This window comes from Sebastes fasciatus, chromosome 15 (assembly GCF_043250625.1).
Source record: "Sebastes fasciatus isolate fSebFas1 chromosome 15, fSebFas1.pri, whole genome shotgun sequence".
Classification (NCBI taxonomy): domain Eukaryota; kingdom Metazoa; phylum Chordata; class Actinopteri; order Perciformes; family Sebastidae; genus Sebastes; species Sebastes fasciatus.
This window is the reverse complement of record NC_133809.1, coordinates 5,025,453-5,043,085: the sequence shown is the minus strand read 5'-3', so window position 1 is coordinate 5,043,085 and position 17,633 is coordinate 5,025,453. Positions and strand designations below refer to the sequence as shown.

General features: G+C 40.8%; 1 protein-coding gene across 4 annotated transcripts in view; it reads left to right on the top strand.

Moving 5' to 3' along the window:
- gfra4a (GDNF family receptor alpha 4a) overlaps positions 1-17,633 on the top strand; it is a 314,196-nt gene that overhangs the window by 253,397 nt on the left and 43,166 nt on the right. Inside the window, exon 1 of one of the 4 annotated variants that reach the window (XM_074660853.1) lies at positions 6,947-7,018. The exons of the other annotated variants lie outside the window; for them this stretch is intronic. The gene's annotated coding sequence lies outside the window, so the exon portion shown is untranslated. Of the gene's footprint in view, positions 1-6,946; positions 7,019-17,633 lie in introns of those variants that run through there. 4 annotated transcript variants of the gene reach the window in all.

Here is a 17,633-nt window from a genome sequence, read left to right as displayed (position 1 = left end):
GAGAGAGCCTCCAACTGTTAACAGCTCTTTGTGTTCAGCGGACAGTGAGGAAAGAGTGATGCAACAAAATAAAATATATCATTATGGCAAAATTGTGTGCCAGTAAACAACAATGCGTGCCAGTAAAATGTGCCAAATGTCAGTAGAAACAGTTGTTGCAATAGGGAGGCCTACAGAGGGGGAAGCTATGAAGGAAAACAACAACAGCAGCAGCAGCAGGGTGTATATACTGTACCTCTGCTTATGGATTCTCATACAGAGTCAGACTGCTGGTGAACCAAATCTACTGTACAAAGGATTATTTTGTTTGGAGTTTTTTAGCTACTGCCATTAAAGCTGCTGAGGCCAGAAGGTGTCTGGAAATTTTCCCACAGGTTAAAGCTTCAGTAGGCAGTATATATTTTTGGCATCATTGGGCAAAAAATCCATAATAACCTTTCAGCATATTGTAATTCAAGTGTTCTGAGAGATAACTAGACTTCTGCACCTCCTCATGGCTCTGTTTACAGGCTTTAGAAAATCTAGCCCGTGACGGGAGACTTTGACCAATCACAGGTCATTTCATTGAGAGAGCGTTCCTATTGGCTGTGCTCCGGTCATGTGACCGGTACTTGGCGTTCCTTCAACAGATTTCACAATGGCTACCGCATCACAAACTTTCTCATTCGCATTAATGTAACATAATATTGATTCATATTTGATCAGCGTAGTTTGACCGTTTGGATCGGAGTTTGCGAGTGATTGACAGCCGGCAGCTGGACAGCAGACCTCAGATCAGCTCTGACTGCTTGTTTTCCTACAGGTCTGTGAAATCTTGCAGATGCTGTTAGGGGCACCGGAGGACATGATTTTTTTCAGGTTACCTGTTTCATGTACTACTGTCAGGATATAGCAACCGTTTTATAAAAATAACTTTTCCAATTTCGCCTACTTCAGCTTTAATAAACTCGTGACAACACCGGTGTTACCGTTTACACAAAAGATGTCGCTCAATATCTGTAGGGCGCTTAATTTGATCTTTAACGTTGGATGGCTGTGCGTCTGGCCTCTCCGGTCGAGCTTTCGATGCGGGGCTGCAGGCTTCTACTGGGCGCTCCTGTGACCACTCTGTTTTCTGCACAGCGATTGCCTCGTGGTTGCCGGTTTTAAATCCAAAGTATTGCCAAATAGCTGTAAATTCTCTCTCGTCCTGTGAGAAATGTGTGAAATCTGACTCCGTACGGAGCAGACACTTTGAGTTTGTAGCATTCGTCGTCCAACTGTCTATTAATGACATAGCACTGATACGCCAAACTGAACTAAATGGGTTTTATTTCTATTAAAAAAAATCAAAGCGACGGTGGGCAAGAAATGTATTTGTGTAATACGGTAACACTGACTACTGCAGCAAGCCTAATGTGGAGCTTATCATGGTGGAAAGCCAAGACCATAGTGGTTGGATGGAGGCTGTCAAGCTGCAGATGGATGTTTTCCAGTTTGCCTGGTTTGCAACTCTGTGCTCGCTGCAGGACAGGCAGCTGAGGAAGTGTACAGTATGTGTACATGAGCTGCAGAATCAGAAACGTGGGTGTAGCGTGGCTGGAGTTCAGAGTGGCTGTTGAGGCTGACTTCAAGGTGACGGCAGAGATTTTTTTTAACAATCTTTTCTGCAACTCGAGGCAGGGAGTCGAGCTTTGTCAACGTGGACAGGAAACTCATGACCTGAAAATGAGATTGGATTGTTGAAAGGTGGAAGGACTTAAAGAAATGGAAGAATGTTCGAGGGTTAGTGACCATCTCTTTACCATCTCTTTATAGTCACAAAGCTCCTCAGTGGCAGAGTAGTGGCCACGTCTCCTCATTGTCACAGGGATGTTGGGAACTATAGCTATGGATTGACACAAAGGTGTTAAAGCAGCCATTTTCAAGAAGGAGGAGTAGAAGTTTTGTCCCAGATCATGAAGACTCACACTATTTTAGCCTTCCTTGGAAAATCTATGCCGACATTGTCCTTGGTATCAAAGACTACACGTCATTTTAAAGTGTTCAATTTCTTGGCACAAAAGAAAGCACAAGTTTGGCCCTGAGTGCCCAGTGTGATGGCGTATTTGTAGATAATGTTGGTTTAATGTGGTTTAATCAAAATCTTCAGTGTGTACTGTTGTGGTTTGCTGCTGTGGGAGCGTGAGAGATATCCCTTAATAGTGTTCCAGTAATGACCTACTGGGAGGAGACCGTCCAGGACCCACTGGTGTGATTACATCTCCCAGCAGGCCCAAAGCTGGAGCACGTTACTGGAAAAAAAAAGGATATCTGGGCTGCCGTCACATCCCGTACTGGACAGATGGATGTGTGCACAGGTTGACTAAGAATTTTAGACTGAAAAAGCATAACACTGATAATAATTATTCCTGAGCAGTATTCGATCAGAAAAAAAGTGAAAGTAAATGTCAGCTCACTGGTAACTTCAGTCCCAGCAGTGTTTTTCTGTACTTTATATTTTAAACTCTTATCCACAGGCTTGCGGTGGGAATAAGGTTCAGCTCCGACGTCGCAGACATTACAAGCAATCAACAGTAAAGACGTCAAGTGTCAAATCCGCTGTGCTCAAACAAGAGTAAGGATTTTAAAGGTCAGAATGACAGCACCCAGATAATAGCTGATACAAATAGCCTTGTTTCTCTAACGGAGAAAAATTGGCAACAATTACATCTAGTCTGACATTGAGCTCTTTTATCAAGCCTCTGGATTTACACTACGAAAAAACATCCTCTCCCCGTCTCTTTCCTCCCAACAGAGCGCTTTACCGATGACATTTCAAGTTTATTTTCCTACCAACATTGTGGTCTGCAACAGTTGTTAAGTCCCCTCTTTGTCCCAGTCCGTCTTACCGTTGACAAATACGAGGTGTAAACATCTGTTCTGCTTTGTGCGTCTGAGCAGCGCATTAAAACAACTAAAGACAGGAATAACATAATGAGAGCAGGGGGGATAATAGGACGTCTAGTTGACAACCGGTTGTTCTGTGGTTCAGGATCATTGTCATCTTGTACGACACCCTCCTTCTTGCTTCCTGCCGTGGCTGCAGCTGGCTCGGCGGACGAGGTTCGGCATGCTGTCAGCTGTGCCCTCTAATGGGCTCACACTTTGGGACAGAAGACTTGTTCAGGAGTCCAGCTGGACCGCACTTATGTGAATGAGCCTCAATGAATTCCTCAGCACACAGTCATATATAATGCTGTACACCTTGTTTCTCCTCGCGTGGCTTTACGGCTGGCAATGTCAGCCTGTTGGTCAGTCCACCACGGAAATATCTTTTTTTATTATTAATATTTTTGGGACTTTTGTGCCTTTATGTGACAGTGACAGTTATGAAAATGGGGAGAGAGAGAGAGAGAGAGAGAGAGAGGGGATGACATGCAGCAAAGTAAGGACTCAGCCTTGGTACATTTGGTGCACCACCACTGAAATATCTTGACATTTGGATGCATTGCCATAGAAATTAGTACAGGTATCCATGGTGCACAGAGGATGAATCCAAATGATTTTGGTAATTTCCCTCCTTCCTTTTCCTCTAAATTTGAAATGTGTCCGATACTTTGGTTTATGACCAAATACCTGCATAACTCCAATGTAAACCAATCCCTGTCATTATTAGATAATCGGAGCAACTGATGTAGTAAGAGAGAGGGCCCATGTATGGCGGGCGAGTCTGTGTTGATGGTAGGACGGGTCAAACCAACACAGGACTTTCACCCAGGAGACCGTTGTTCGTGTGAAACCAAGTCAACGCTGACTTATTTTACTGTAGTTTTGTTACGTAGCTTAAGTACTTTTACGTAACAAACATATTTATTTTAACCCAAACCACAATCTTTTCCTAACCAAGTAGTTTTGTTGAGTAAGTAAACCTATGTTGGAAGTTTATTTTGAAAAGAGACTGTATGCATATAACGAGCGGAAACTGACATGCTGTCCCTGACACGTCCAAAACTGACACAAGAGGGGTATCTAGAGCATCAATAGCGTGAAGCGTAGGGCAACTGACCAAGTGGCGATATTTGACGAGTCGTGGGTGAGAACATGTTAGCCTAGCTCTGTGCTCTGTGTTTAGTTTTCACTAAGAAATGTACTAAACTAAGATGGTGAACACAGTTATCATTATGTAAGGGATAACGTACAGCGAGCCGGTCATTGTTGTGAAATAAACCCCAACAGGGTGATGGAGGGGTTTATTTCACACAATGACCCGCTGGCTGTACATTATCCCGCTTATTACACGGCTACTTACTTGAGAAATCAATAATTTGGCATAAAAACTGTCCTCTAGAGTCCGACATCAGAACTGCGCCCACAGCAACGGTCAGCTATACATAGCAACGGTCTGTTATACATAGCAACGGTCTGTTATACATAGCAACGGTCTGCTAGAAATAAATACCAGACCATAGAACGCCGTGATTGACCAATTAGTATCGAGTATTCAACACAGCCGTGTAATAAGCCTGCTTAACATCCACATGGTAACACTGTCATTGTGAGCAAGCTGACATTAGCATGTAACTCAAAGCCCTGCTGTGCCTCACAGAGGCTGTTAGTCTAAATATTGTCCATTTTTATGGAAATTCATTTTGTGACCAGTGACAGGACAACATATAGCACACTAAAACATCACACAGAAAAGCATCAAATACCTCCATCCTCATAGAATCCAGCATTATGTCCTTAGAGACTCAAAGACATTTTCATCTTTGTACTAAAACTGCAGCCTCTGTCATCCTGTGTGTGTGTTTGTTGGTACTTTGTGTTCACATGTGCGTTTGTTTTTGGACTTAACTGTGACAAGAGGCCAATTTAAAAATGCTAATTTAAAATCCCTAAGGAACTGGGAACAAAAAGGTTCTTGAATTTCTTCTTTTTTTCAGTTTAAGAGACGAAGAGGGCTTCACCTCTCCAGTGGTTGACCAATGTGTTTGAAGCAAACTTTCAGTAGCCTGAGGACTCTCTCATTCAGCTCAACAGAAAGAACTGACCCACTCTGGGCAGCCGTACATCTTCACACTCTGAATGAATGTGTAGAAAAAGAAGAAGAGAAGTACTCTCTGCTGGAAGGTGGATCCATTGTTGGACCTTGCCACAGACTCTCAGTTCTCTGCACCCCCACTTGAACTTCTTTTGATAGTATCCCTCAGTTTAAAGCGTCCCTGCTACAAGGAACTGCAGCAGATTGCAGTAAAATAACTTAACCACTCACCATTTTCTTCTCTTTCTTCTTCTGTTTAGCAGCAATCACATCCTGTTTAATGTTGCATCGTATCGCTACTCATCTTTATTTTATTTCCGTGAGCTCTTTTCTTTTGGGGGCATCATTACATTTCACATAAATGCACTAAACTTACTTAAATATAAAGTAGCAGTAACATTAAAGTAGCACCATTTAGGGCTGTAGCAGTTTGTGTATTTGTGCCAAACAATCACAGTCCGGTGCACACAGCCGCGTGTAGAATACATCTTAGTATGTAGATGCACCTAATGCAGAAGTTCACAAGGAAACTTAGCTGTTAGCAACATTTGTTGGAGCACATGGATGTATAAAGAGAACTGGATACAGGAAGAGCACCGGGCTTTAAAGACAACTTTACATAGTGGCCAAACGGTGGTGCTACAATTTCCGTGCCCGTCAAGTGAAGCCATTGGGCCCAAAAAGACTTTCCTTTAGACTTACATAGGGAAAGAGACGTCTGTAAATCGTTATTAATATTTCCTATATTGGGGATTTCCATGCTCTCAGATCAGCTGAAGAAGGAAAGGAACAAAATAAATATAATAATTTATTGTTTTGTTTTATTATTTTCTGTAAACGTTTTTAAATTTTATTAATTTCATTTTTACCAGACAACATCTATAATTATCTCAAATTGAACGTACAGACTGAATATGCAAATTAACTACAGCCATGAGATAAATGTGGAGGAGTAAACAGTAGTTAACCTCAACTCAACATCCACTTACTGGCTTCCTCTGGAGCTTTTGACCATCACATGTTCCTCCTCATCAACAGGAACTATAAATGCACACTATCAATGTAATAATGTGTACATGTATTTGCACTGAAGTACATGTGTTTGGTTCATTTCTAGCTCAAAATACTTAAAAGAAGATGTGAAATTCCCAACAAAAGACAACTGCTATTCAACTTGTTAATTATTATTATAATCTCATGCAGTACCTTTAATTTATATTCCCATAAAGATTGTCTTCATTATCATATTATCCAATTTAGAGTTTTTTAGAGCTACTGATTGATGTCTTGAGCCTTTGTCTTTCATTTCTTTTCAAATACCGATCTAGTAATCTAACTTCAGTGCAATAATCATTTCATCCAGTCGTCACATCATTCACTCCGCTGAGGAGCTCATTCTAAAATCAATTTATTATTATCTTGCACGCCATAAATGTGTCTGATCTCTACTTCAAAAGAGTGAAATTATTTTCTCTGGCAATTGTAAAAATAGTTTTTCATCAAGCTTTCAGGTCTGTGGATGTACATACATGCCCACACACACTTTGAATTCTTAGCAAGACAAAGAGAATAGCAGTTGCGTGGTTATCCTGGAACAGCTGCGGAGTGCTATTGACTTTCTTCGGGATGGATTAGTCACTGAGGAATCCGGGAAGTGAATTTGTATTCTGCATCACGGCCCAGAGCGGTCTCTCGGTTCTCCTCTAAATTTCATCATGTTTTGCTGAATCAATGATGGAGACGAAAAGGAGCCTATCACAGCGTATTTTGATGACCAATTAATTTCCGAAGAAGCTGCAAAACTAAAGTGTCTAAGTTGTTTTCTCACCATTGTGTGACTGTGTATTTACATGATTATGTTTGTTCTTTCACATTGACGTTTGTGTTTGTGTGCATTTATGGGAAGATTATTGCTTTTTTTGTTGTTTTTGCAAACAGTGCCGAGGAGGCGAGAGGGCATTATTAGTAGCTGTGAAAATAGAGTCAACGTACTAGAAGAAAAGCCCAGCAGAGACAGTGAGTCATCTCGGTTAAAAAGTGTTCGGGGACGCACAGTTAGCTAATAAGGAACTACAGTATGGAGCAACAAAAGCACGGCCCCTTGGTACTACTGTCAAAGATTTACCAAACAATCCAAGAGCTTGTTATCTCTAATAGGATTCATCATACTGTCTATATAGCGAGTCGCTCAGCCATGCAGACACTGATGGAGAGAAAGATGGCTTTCATGCAACATCTGTAGTCGACAACAACATCAGCTCGAACTCAGCTCAGATCTTTTGTTCAGTCGGTGCTGTAAACTTGGAGTTGGGACTAAAAGTTTAAGAGTCGCTGTGTCGACTCACTGAAAGGATTTTGCTGAATGCTGCATTGTCTTTGGCCATCTTGGGAATAGTCTCTTAAAAATCTTTGTTCCACTGCATTAAGAGAACAAAAAGTCAAGTGTATTTGTATAACTCAATAGTAGATACAATGTCTCAATCGAGTTTACAAACCCACAACTAGAGCTGGAGTAAATGATGATTTTTCAGTATCAATTCAATAATACTTTTCACTTAAAGAGGACCTATTGTACTTATTTTCAGGGTCATACTTGCATTTGGGGTTTCTACTACAACATGCACCAAACCACACTCTTCGGACTCTGCGCCAGCTCCGCTCTAACTCGCTTTGTTTAAGGGCATGCCATTATGCAAATGTGTAACTTGGTGACATCACCACGTTACAGAAGAAAAGGCAGGACTTCAATCAGGGCGTTTCAGGCAGTTCAGAAGCAGTGTTTCTGTGGGGGAGAGTAACTCCCTTTAGCCTGGACATTTTGGTTTTGTAGCTTGGCAGACCTTTTACATGCACAAAGAACTATATAACAGACTAAAGGAAAGGGGAAGTATAGTATAAGTCAAAGTCCTACAATAAGCAGTATATACAGTAAATGTAATCTCTAGGAAATAGGGTTATATTTAGTCCATAAAATGTCCAAAAATACTGGTCACAACTTCTTAGAGCCCAAGATGATGTGTTCAAAGTGCTTATTATGTCCAAAACAGTTCAAAACCCAAAGACATTCAATCTACAATAATATGAAAAAGAGAAAAGCAACAAGTCCTCACCTGTGAGAATGTAGAATCAACAAATGTTTGGCACTTTTGCTTGATAAATTATTTGAAAGATAGATCAAAAATCCCCCCTCATGTTTGTAAGTGTGGTGGGCAAAACATTAGACACACCTCTCGATATAATGTGGCCCAGTTCAACAGTTTATAGGTGTACCTAATAAAGTGGCCACTGAGTGAAATTGTTTCAGTCACAGAGCAGGAGTTGCTGTCAAAGAAGAAGAAATATAACTCCAAATCTCAAAAACTTAGAATAAAAGGGAATAAAAAGGTAGAATGGACAAAACTATGGATTTACAAATAATTAAACAATTATTAAAATAATCAAACAATTAATATAAATTAAGAACACAAGGGGTTTATAACCCAACAATGGAATTTATAATAAATCCTAGACTTTGATTCTCCCTTTAGTCTGATTTTCCAGTGTGTTTTTTTTCTGGCAGAAAAGCGATAAAGCGAAAAGATTTTCAAGAAGCCATCTGAGCGGCCGCACAAAAAAGTCAAAGCACTCTGAGAAAAGACGCTGGGTGCAGTGCTGTTTCTCTGGGCGGCCGCATCCCCTCTCCTCATTGGGAACAATTGAAAAAAGACGCTGTATGGACACTCCTTAGGGAACGCAACTCTAAAGATGAATGAGCAGTAAAGTTGTTTGTTTTCTGGGATAGTTACTCACAAAAAAAGTCAAGCGAACTGCATGCGAACACATAATATGTATATCATATCATTGACATAAATCTCTCTGTTCTCCCAGTTTTATCACCACGAGTCATTTTATGATCTCCTCACAATGATTAACATCAGTTATCGAGGACTGAATCTTATTGAGCTTCCTTCATGTGGAGCAGCTCTTCTAGACTTTAAAGGAAGCGTTGTCCCTGGTTGACTGATAGCTGGCGGCTGATGGCAGTGACTGATGCCTGGTGGCTGTAGAGGAGCCCGGGGTTCAGGTGGGAGGCAGAGAGACGTGAGGAGCCACCCGATGAGTTCTCCCGCCTTCACTACACCTGTTTGCTTTGAGTGGAGACGTGAGCGGAGACAGCTGAGAGAGAGGGGGATGAGAAAGGTTATTTTTAGCGCTGTCAGTCGATTAAAATATGTAATCGCAAATTAATCACACATTTTTCAGCTGTTCAAAATGTACCTTAAAGGGAGATTTGTCAAGTATTTAATACTCTTATCAACATGGGAGTGGGAAAATATGCTTTCCTTATGCAATTGTATGTATATATCAATTAACAACACAAAACAATGACAAATATTTTCCAGAAACCCTCACAGGTACTGCATTTAGCATAAAACAATATACTCAAATCATAACAGGCAACAACAGCTGTCAGTGTGTCAGTGTGCTGACTTGACTATGACTTGCCCTAAACTGCATGTGATTATCGTAAAGTGAGCATGTCTGTAAAGGGGAGACTCGTGGGTACCCATAGAACCCATTTTCATTCACATATCTGGAGGTCAGAGGTCAAGGGACCCCTTTGAAAATGGCCATGTTAGTTTTTCCTCCACAAAATGTAACTCAAGTCTGGAGCGTTATTTAATCTCCTTCGCGACAAGCTAGTATGACATGGTTGGTACCAATGGATTCATTAAGTTTTCTAGTTTCATATAATACCAGTATCTTCACTTTAGCTTTAAAACTGAGCCCACTACAACCTCCGAAAGATCGATTGCGTTAAAGCAATTAACTTTGACAGCCCTAGATATTTTGTGTTGGCTGTAAGGTGTTCTTCTCTGTACTAAGTCGTATCTTAATACTTGCAGCTGTAAATCAACATGTTTACAGGACCCGGGTTTCATTCAATTCGTGTCCCACAACTCTGTCAACAAAAAGATCATTTCAGTTAATGCTAATGTGGAAACTCGCATGCTTTGTCTGTCAACAAAACACTGCAGATTCGTCTTTGCTGTTTTTGTTTTTAGCTGCGAGAATGAAGCTCCTACTGTCCGAGATCAGAGGAGGTAAAAGCGAAAGCAGTTTTGTTTTTGGATGACCCATTTCCTTGAAAATATTTCCTTGAATTTTCAGAATCTGCTCCCTGAACCGTACCAGGTGTGTTTGCATGCCAGAGAGAGAAAAGAGAAAAGGAGGGGGAGAACAGACAGATAAGAGGAAAAGGAGAGCAGAGAGGAAATCAGAGAGAAACAGACACAAAGACGAATAGAAACAACAACAAAAAAGCGCAGAGAGAGAGAGAGAGCTCAAACAGATTATTTACCTCAGTGGGATAAACAGGAAGGCATATAGGATGGAACGAATCTGAATGACAAGGCAGCTGATTTCTCCTAATTGGTTTTGACTGTCTCTCTTTGAACTGCCGGTGCGCAGCGGCTGCGTTTCCAGGCAAACGGTTATCTCCCACAATCTGGAGGACTGATTAATTTCTCAGACAAATATCAAACCTCTCTCCACACCGGATTAGTTGCAATTTAATAAGATTTGCACTGTTGCTGCTCACCAGGGGCTTTTTTTTTTTTTTTTTATTCTTTTGCCTTGAAGCAGAGGGGAGCCAAACCTGGCTTTCAGGTTCTTCTGTTCTCCACCTTCAATATCAGGACACCAACACACACCACCCACAGATCTGTTCCCACCTGCTCTTCCACATAAGAGAAGCAAAAGAAATCTCAGTAACATTTCATTTTACAGGTCCGCAAATTTCATGGTAATAAGGTGATAATAAGCAAGTAACCTATTTGAAATTTCTTTGGAATAACTGCCAAATTACCCCAATATATACGAGGGATTGGACGATACACCCATCTCCTAATTCGATACTATCACGATTCTTGGGTGCTGATTCAATATGTATTGCAATTTTTAAGTATTGCGATTTATTGCGATTTTTGTTAACTTTTTTAACACTAGACCATGAGAAAAAGTGAAACCTTAAAACTTCTAGGGACTTTTACTTTGGAAAATATCTAAATTAATAAAGTGAAACTGTTTTATTTTCAGCATGAATGTAGTCAGAGATGTCCTAAAGTCAAATATATTAGTCATTGTCGGGAATGTTTTATTACATTTATTCCAGCAACCCAAAGATCAAAGAATAAAGACATTTCCCTCACAAATGAGTGGTATTTTCTGTTTAATTTATAAGGGACATGTCATGTTTTATACTTCTGGTGAATATAATCCAATCAATCTCATTTCCAAATATGTATTTCGTATGTACAGTACAGTTCCTTTTGTTAACACCTTATTTTGAAAAACGGACGTAGTCACACGTGTCTACTTCCACTAACTTCGCCAAGTCTATCGCTAACTCTCCCGTCAGCTCCGTTCTCTTTATTCATCCATGGTCAGCTCCATCGAGGCCGTTTGAATGCATTTAACACAAATGTCAGTATATGGGTGCTCTACAGTTGTAGCGTCAGACCATTTGACCACGGAGATGAAAGCGACGGCCGGCTTGACCGCACGTTACCGCAATACAATAACGTTTCCTGGCTATGACAGAGTTAGCATGCAGCTTTATCCGTGATGTCTCGCTCTGCTTTTCCTGCAATGTGTGAAACCCAAAGTGTTTGCATACTTTACTGGATGTGCAGTGTTTACCACGCTGGATTTAACATGTGAGGGTGCAGGTATTATCCACGAAGACCCTCCACACTTTTTCACTTTTTCGTTTCGGCTCGCTGCGGTTTGTTTTGGTTGACGGATACGGAGCGGATATGACGTCAAGTCACTCAGACTACAACAATAAAAGCGGTAACTTGCTTCTACCTCCGTATAGACTCAAATGAAGCAAATATATCGATTCTGGTATTAAAAAAATCTATTTCAAAATCGTAAAAACAAAAATCGCAATACATAGGTGAATCGATTTTTTCCCCACCACAAAATTTACTTCAAAATTGATCAAAAACGACTTTGTTTGTCTGTCTTGACTCTGGACTTTTTTATTATTATTATTATTATTTTATATCTATTATAAACATTATTTAATAATTATATTCCACTATTTCCCAATAAGCAGTAATAAATAGCTGGTTATTATAATAATTGAATACATTTCCAGGAAAATAATACAAAGTTAATTGATATGCTTTATTTCCATAAATATGGATAATCCATATTATCCTCAATAATAAGCAAATAACTTGAAAATAAGTCACAATGAGAAGATTTCTGCCTGATCAGAAGCGTCTTCTATTAGTTTTCCACCGCCGATGAAGAGCAGCGCAAAACCGCCTCTCAAGCCTAAGGGCCCTATTTTAACCATTATATGCTATTTCAGCATATAATTATTAAATCATGTTTATGATAAAGTCATTTTTTATCAATTTTGAGGTAAATATTGGGGTAATTTGGCAGTAATTCCATAGAAATTTCAAATAGTTTACTTGCTAATTATCACCTAATTACCATGGAATTTGCGGACCTGTCACATGAAGTGTTACTGATATCTCTAAATAGGTTTACATATTGTTTCTCTTAAACAGAGTGAAGGAAACTACCACAGGGTGAGATGATATCATGTATTTCAAATGCAAATCTGCATTTTAAGAGCGAGTGAAGTATCTTTGACATAAGGCTGATTCCTCTGCTTTTTTCCAAGGTACCATCACTTGATACAAGACAACCCACAAGTGGAGCTGATTTGCATTGAAAACGAATGACATTATCTCACCCTGCAGTTCGCTTCACATGATATACATCAGATTATAAGGCTCTATAGTGGAATAAATGACTTGTTGAAGGGGATATTTCTTTTGGCACACTAAGTGCCGTCTGTCAAGACCTCAGCGAAGATGAGCTCTTCGCTTGAGTGGCAGATGCTGGATGGCAGATGCTTTCTCTCAATAGCATCCACTAACACCCCCAAACCCATAGCAACGCTCTCCTTGCATCACTGTCTGTCTAGACTTTTATTGACAGCCTGCCTCTAGATTAGCTGACTCCTTGGAAAGGTTGAGAAGCCTCCTGCCGGGCGCATGGCAGTTAACCCTTTTTCTACAAATACAGCCGGCTTCAGCTTTGGATGCAGACTTTGACTCAGATATATGTTGTACCCTTTTCTGTTTTATCTGATCATCTCCAGAGTCACGTAACCCGGTGAGAGTTCAGTTTGAGCCAAACGAAGATGTAGAAATCTGACAGTTTTGTCAGTCTGCTGGTGAAAATGAGCAAACTCTTCCCTTTATTGGGAAACTGCCTTCGCTCTTTATCACATGATTGAGCCGTGATGGAATCAAATTTGATTAGGATTTAATTAGTGAATCGACTCGCTGCACAGAACGTCTCACAAAGTAGTCAGTGACACAGAAATGCTTGTGGACATGATGTCTGGGAATCTGTAAAGCAGTGGATGACCAATTCTTCTCATTTGTTTAAAACTAGGGGTCGACTGATAGTGGATTTTTAAAGGCTGACAATAATAATGATAGCCTTGTCGGCTACTTTTGCATACGCCGTTTTTAATAAATCATTTTTTTGTCACTCTGAAGTTTGATTTGGTGGATTACATCATTCGAAAATGTTCTATTCATTTGCAATGCTGTTCTGTGTCTTACAGTATTACCAGCCAGGATTACTTCTGTTGGGCTTCCCGTTACATTGCTAAATGCCACTATTGCAAACCATTAACGTTGGTGCATAGTCCCGCTGTTAGGAGGATCCTTAAGTGTGTGATTTAATTTCATGAATGGAAGGTTATGTGGCTGGATTATTTGTAAGAGAAAACGCCAGATTGGTAGAGTAAGCAAGTGAAAATAACACTGATTGATTTCTTTTCCTGCCTGTTTTGTATTCGGGACAAAGAGCTGATTGTGTTTCGTTATATATTCGGGAGATAACTTTTTTCCCCCTCCACTTTGACTTTGTGTAGGGAGTCTCCACGCAAAACAGTGATGTACGTCCTCGTGTGACTGGTGGCGGCTGTGCAGACGTCGGCCACTAACAGAGCCCAGTTCTGCCGATAACGATAGTTTGTAAAACGTCCTATCGGCGCCGATTAATCTGTCTACCTCTATTTAAAACCAGTCACTATCTTTTTTAGATTTTAAGCATTTCTAGAATACTTATTATATTTTGAAACGGGACCTATCATATGATCTATTATTTGGGGTTTCTACTACAACATGTCTCTGCTCCAGCTGCGCTCTAACTAGCGTTGTTTGAGGCCTCTTGAGGGTGTGCCAAACTAGCTGTTATGCAAAGGTGTTACTTGGTGACATCACCACGTTACGGAAGAAAAGGCGGGACTTCAATCAAGGCGTTTCAGGCAGTTCAGGAGCAGTGTTTCTGTTGGGTAGATAACTCCCTCTAGCCTGGACTTTGGGCTTTGTGTCTTTACAGATTTTAAATGCACAAAAACTATACAACACACTAAAGGAAAGAGGAAAAAGCACAAGAGCATTATATGTCCTCTTTAAAGTCACAAAATGTTGATGCACAAAAGAAGCACGAAAAGCATGATAATTTTTTTTTAACTAACCCCTTATCATACAGTTTCTTTAAAGTTGGAGAAATCCTCTTATTCCACCCCGTCTGACAGTATTTCATATATATTCTGTCTCAGCTTGTTCCAGCTCTTTATGTGTTTACACCGGGTGACATATTCAAACCTCAGACTCAATATTTTTACGGCTGCACCTTTCCCTCAAATGGAAATCTTTCAAATGTCTTATGCATCATTTTATACACATTTCACCGAAATCCAGCCTGACGTATTTGGTGTTTGGAAACTCTGGGGGTTTCAGTAGAGTAGAAAATAAAGTTTTGTGGGTTTTTGAACAAAGTTTGGCTGCACAATAGGAGTTTGTTCTGGCTGCTGCTGCATGGCTCCAGGGATGGCTCCAGGGATGGCTCTATGTCGGTCAGTCCATCTACCGCTTTGGTGCAGATTGAAATATCTCAAAGATTTTTTGATGGATTGCCATGAAATTTGGTGCATATATCCAGAGCACACAGACAATGAATCCTTGTCTTTTGACTATTGTGATTGTGTTTCATTTATTAAAGTTTGACATGATTTATACGTGTAAGAAGTTACAAACAGTCCCTTTAATGCAGACTTAGAAGAAATTTTAGTAAAAGTAGTAATAACACTGTGTAAAAATACTCTAGACGCGCTGCAGCGCAACGCTTCCTATTGGTGCTGCGACGGCAGTGTGTTTTCAGCTTAAGACAATGTAAAAGCATGGAGGATAAAGGAAAGTTCAGGTTTTTTGGTCCAACTCATGGACACTATAATGTCCCTGCGCCTACGAAGTGAGCCAGGGTGTTGAGGCTGCAGGCAGGAAACTGTGCAGAGGGGATGAACTGTCTTTGAGTATGTTGGTGAGGGTTTGCAGGGTGGCCTCATCACGCCTTTCACTCCAGCTCCTCGGAGAGGCCTTTAGTCAGCCCACCACAAACTGGGCCAGTATACTCAAGGATCGGACTAATGAAGGTCAGGTAAATTTGTTTTAGAACGCCACATGGGAGACCGGTGCTTTTTGCAACACCGAGGTAATGGATCCTTGGCCGTGTCTTTGAGTGCATATACTTAAAGCCCCCCCTCCAGCCAGTTTTACTTCCTGTTTTTTGGTTAACATTCTTTCTCAAACAGAGAATGGGGGCATCCCATGATGACAGGTCAGATGATATCTGCACTCCAAGTAGGTTAAAGGTGGAGAGACTTGTGAAATATCCTGTCTCCATTCAGCCACAGCATCTAAAGCCTTCTGAGTCAGGCCTGGTAGAGAATGTGAGGTCATCGGCATATTTCACAGGGATCACAGAGGGAGGCGGACGTGAATCCAGTCTGTTGATGCAAATGACAAAGTGTGATGGGGACAATTTCCCAGCGATCGGACACACAGGAAGCCCCCTGCCCCCTTTGGCTCTCTGTCACTCAGATACAGTAGCTCCTCACAATGAGCTGAAGTCAGCCGTCAGTGTATATGAAGCGACTGACAGCGCTTTATTGTGTCAAAAACAGGGGGTTATTATTGAGTGCTTGGTGCCAGCATTGCAGGATCTGAATGAGAGCAGTGACAGCTGATCTGTTAGCCATAAAACCATGTTGTGATGGGGCAATTTTGGAAATTGTTTCTTCCTGGAGGGCATCCCTCAGGAGCCCTTCATACAGTTTGCCAACACAGCTGACTAATGAGATTTGACAGTTTTCAGCTGGAAAGCTGGACTTTGCTTTTTTTGGGGGGGGGGGGGACAGCTTTGACCAGGACTTTGGTTTGGAAAAATATTGTGCTGGATATAGGGGCGTATTGACATTAACTGTGATATTTAAATAGGAAATATTGATCATACAAATAGGATAATATTGTATAAATAATCCAAAAATCAAGCTTTTGTACAGTTATGGTTACAGACTCTCTCTCTTTACTCTTTACTTCAAGTAAATGATGTATATATTATGTAAGGGATAATGTACAGCGAGCCGGTCATTGTTGTGAAAGAATCCCCGACAGGGGGATGCGATGCTGTCTCTCATCGCCCTGAAGGGGATTCTTTCACAACAATGACCCACTAGCTGTACATTATCCCGCTTATTACACCGCTACTTACTTAAGAAATCAATATTTTGACATAAAAACGGTCCTCCAGAGTCCGACATCAGAACTGCGCCCATAGCAACAGTCTGTTATAGAGAAATTACAGACTGCAGAACGCCGTGATTGACCAATCAGAATCGAGTAGTGAACACAGCCGTGTAATAAATCAACATAGAATTTGCACATTTGCACACTTCAAAAATCAAAGAAGTGGTGTTCATGTGTGGAGATTATCTTGCTGAACAAAACGTGTAGGTATCATGAATGTGTTTTTGCCACAGAGCTTATTTTCTGCAATAATCCAAAACCCAATGGAAAAATCTCATCGGCTTTTTTGCCGAGGGAACCCAGAGCGATGCTAATTTCCTGGTTGGCCTACAAAAAGACATCATCCCTGGAGCACTCTGTAGCTGTGTGACGTCAGACAACTGCTTCTTCTTGAAGTCGGGGTAGATGGATTTGCCCCGAGTTCACAAGTAGGAACTCCGACTTTGAGCGGCGTTCCATTGAACTTTTTCTAGAAGGAAGTCGGAAGTTTTTGATGCAACTCTTCAATATTGGACTCTCTCAGATGTTGTTGCCTTTTGTTTACTCTTATAATAGCATATTTTAGTACATATGTATGTGTGTGTTTGTTATCCCAAACCAGACTCCTGGATGGATTAAACAACACTACATAATTTTTAAGAGTGAGTCTAAGAGCTGTTAGGCAGCTGGGAATAAACAAGTATTTACTGTCCTCAGGGGGATAAAGCCTGCATGTGATTAGTGCCACATGAAACAAGACAACAGTAAACAAGTTGTTCCCCCTACAAATGATGCAGCGCCTCTCTGGGCCAATCTGTAACAAATATGACACTTTATTTTGACTCGAGCTGCAACACCTCAGTGTAATTTTGAACATGTCAGGATGTATTGGCGAGATGCATCATCCCCCCCCCCACCACCTCCTCCCGAGTTTCATCAAAATCCAGTCAGCGGTGTCAGATGTATTCTATGTGACAACT